This window comes from Chinchilla lanigera, unplaced genomic scaffold, assembly GCF_000276665.1.
Source record: "Chinchilla lanigera isolate Chin_1 unplaced genomic scaffold, ChiLan1.0 scaffold00026, whole genome shotgun sequence".
NCBI classification, from domain to species: Eukaryota; Metazoa; Chordata; class Mammalia; order Rodentia; family Chinchillidae; genus Chinchilla; species Chinchilla lanigera.
This window is the reverse complement of record NW_004955427.1, coordinates 21,820,033-21,823,607: the sequence shown is the minus strand read 5'-3', so window position 1 is coordinate 21,823,607 and position 3,575 is coordinate 21,820,033. Positions and strand designations below refer to the sequence as shown.

At 41.6% G+C, this 3,575-nt stretch overlaps 1 pseudogene; it reads left to right on the top strand.

Annotated features, from left to right (window-relative positions):
• Positions 1 to 3,008: 3,008 nt before the first annotated feature.
• Positions 3,009 to 3,575, top strand: part of LOC102024935 — a 1,059-nt pseudogene continuing 492 nt past the window's right edge.

Sequence of the window (3,575 nt, the reverse complement as noted above, 5' to 3'; positions counted from 1 at the left end):
CTTTATACCATTAATTGGTTAACATGGTTTTTGTTCCAGCACCTAGATTCTGTCAAACTACAGATGGACCTTACCCAGGGTTCATATACGGCCCTGGGGTCCCAGACAAACCTAGCCCCCTATTCAGCCCTAAATAATGAAGACATGATTTAGACAAATACAGTATAGAGAAGGATTTGTCTAGATACAAATAACAGGGGTGAATAAAGCAGAAAAGCCCCTTTTATTCTAATTTTTCCAGTCTGCCCCATATATTATGGCCTCCTTAGTTGTTGTTTGAGGATGCCTGCAATTCACTTCCTGGTTCTTCATCCATGCTGACATCCTGGGTGCTATAAGTTTCCATTTTCCATTCAACCCACCAGTTCCCCCAGTCATGGGACCTGCCCTGCCCTATCAAAAACCTACACATTCTGCTCCTGTACTTCCTACCTGTAAAAGTCCATTAAAAACTCCAGACCACCAGAGGTCAGGACCTGGCTCTTTGGGGAACAGTCCCAGCTAGGTCCACCGGTGTTAACAAAGACATACACTGTCTCTAAACCTTCTCAGGTGTTGTTCTTTTCCCAGTCCTGGTTTGCCACAGCAGTTTAAGCCTCATAACAACCCTGACAACGTTAGCATCAATAATCACAGACAGGGCCCAAAGCATAAGACGGATATTGCCCAAGATCAATGGCCAATCAGTGTGGAGTCGGATTTACGCCCACTCCCACCAGAACTGGCTTTAGAGTTGACGAGCTTAGCCACACCTACTCTTAGAGTGAAAGAGAACTGTACTGTAATGTTATGCCATCTAATTTTTCTGTGGCCTAATTATGTTCAGCAAGCATTTTCTTAATAGTTGCAAAGCTCAGCGTCACCAGTAGCAACGGAAATTATTTTTCTCTTCACAGATGAAATAATTAGTTCCTCCTGAGGAAAGATTTACTTAGTCTCAGAGATTGTAAAGGATTCAGTCCATTTTCAACTAGCTTCAAGGCAGGAAAGAAACTGCTCACATCAGGGAGACCAGAAAACAGAAAGAAGAGTAGAATCAGGTGGGATTTACCCCTCTGCTCACGCCCACAGTGACCACCTCTTCTAACAATACCCCACCTCCTGGGATCAAATCAGTATAGCACCCCCATGACCCAGTCACCTCCCCAAAGCCCCACCTCTGAACACATGAGGCTTTGGGTGACATTCTAGATCTAAACCATGACACCCAGCAATTTCATTCCTAGACATATACCCCAGTGACTTGAAAACACGTGTACATAAATGCTACAGAGTTTCTCTTCTCTCTAAATTCACAAGTTAAAGCTTGAATCCCTAATATGATTGCACTGGAGGTAAGAACTTTGGGAGGTAATTAGGTCCAGATGAGGTCACAAAATGACACTTCCATGATTGGATTAGTGCCCTTAAAAATGAAGGGAACAGAGCTCTCCCTTTCTTTTCTCCAAGTGTGGAAAAAGTACAAAAGGGGCCATCCATCAACATGAAGAGGGCTATCACCAAGAACCCAACTATACTAGCTTCATGATCTCAGACTTCTAACCTTCAGACACTGAGAAGTAAATGCTTGTTGTTTAAGCTGCTCAATCCATAGTATTTATTATAGCAGCCCAAGCTGAACAAGAAAAGAAATGTTTACAACATATGACTTGTTAGGAAAAAGTTAAAGAAACAGAGGTATGAGCTCAACAGGACAGATTTATTTCAGAACAAACCTGAGAGGGACCACTTTGGAACTACAGACCAGACCAGCAACTCTCATACAGACTATGACATCTTTATAGAGTCATGGGCCTAAAAAAGGGGGGCTGTGGAAGGAAAAAGTCACCGTGGGACTTTCAAGGGGGAGAATTTAGTACAAAGGAGTTGTGGCTATCTGCCCGGGGTCAGGCTTGAACACATAGAAGAGGTTGCATGTTGTGTGTCAAAAGCATAGCTGAATACTACTGTTTGGTGAAGTACAGGGTGTGGCTGTGCTTACTCGGCCTTACTGACGACACATCTGCAGCAGGGGGAAGGGATTTAACTACAGTGGTCTCTGCTTAGACCAGGATGGCAGTGTTGGATCCTTTCATTATTCACAGTAGCTCAAAAGTGGAAACAAATGTCCACCAACTGATAAATGGATACATAAAAGGTGGTATATCTTTACAATGGAATATTATTTGGTTAAAAAAATAAGTAATGAAGTTCTTATACATTTTACAAAATGGATAACTTTGAAAATGTACCAGATGAAAGAACCCAGTCACAAAAGACCATGCATTATATGAGTCCACTTAAAAGCAAGTTCCAGAATGTGCAAATCAGGGGCTGGGGATTTAGCTCAGCAGCAAAGCGCCTGCCTGGCAAGCGCAAGGTTGTGAGTTCGGTTCCCGGTACCGGAGAAAAACCAAAAAACAAACAAACAAACAGAATGTGCAAATCAATAAAAATAGTGCATTAGTGGTGACTGGGGATGAAGAGGGAAGATAATACAAAATATATTCTCGGGGCTGGGGATATACTCAGAGGCACAGTGCCTTCCTGGCAAGCACAAGGTCATGAGTTCGATTCCTGGTACTGGAAAAAAGAAACCAAAACCAAAAAAATCAAAATATATTCTCTAACAAAATTGAATTTAACTGGAAAGCAATACTACATGAATGATACCTACAACTACGTAGATGAATCTCAAATATATTATGCTAAATGAAGAAAAAGTAGCTGGGCATGGTCATGCACCAATACTCCCAGCACTTGGGAGGCTGAGGGAGGAGGATTGTTGGGAGTTCAAGACCAGCCTGGGCAACAAAGTGAGTTCAAGGCCAGCCTGAACTGCATAGTGAGACCATCTCAAAAAGAAAAAAAAAAAAAAAAAAAAAAGAAGGAGAAAAAGTAAGGTTCAAAAGACCATGTGCTGTCTGGTTCTGTTTATATTCTACTCTAGAACTACAGGGACCAGATGCAGAAAGGTCTCCTTACATACAGTTCCAGAATTTTCCTCTTCAGAATCAAGGGATTGAAGAATGTCTTGGGTTCTGCTGGGGAATGTACTCCTTAGGAATGGCATCTGGTGCACAGATGCTCACAATAAGATCCAGGAAGAATTAGATATGTGGAAAATAAGAGAAATAGAGAAACAGATAGAGGATACTCACCAGGAAGCCAGAAGGAAAATACTGCTCAGAAGTTCAAGTCAGATGCGTAGTGATGGTTTTGATGAAGAAAGTCAGAGAGAATATTGGAGGCCAAAGGCTGAAATTTCTGGGACCCTGGAAGATGATTTTTCTTAAAGCTAAATCCTGGAACAAGAAGTTATACAATTATGAAGCTAACATGCCAGACAGATGAGGTCATGGTGGTTATAAGGAGTTATACCCTGAAGAATCTGAAACAGACAGTAGTGATCAGCAAGATATTACCAATGGGAAGAAAACATCTCCTCAGATAAAATCATCTACCTATGAATCCTGCAAACATAAGAAGTCAAAGAAGTTCTACAAAAAGAAGCAGAAAAAAAGGTCGCACTAAAAAACAGAAGAAAAGCAAGAAGAAAGCCACAGATGTAATAGCAGATTCCTCAAGCAAGTTCT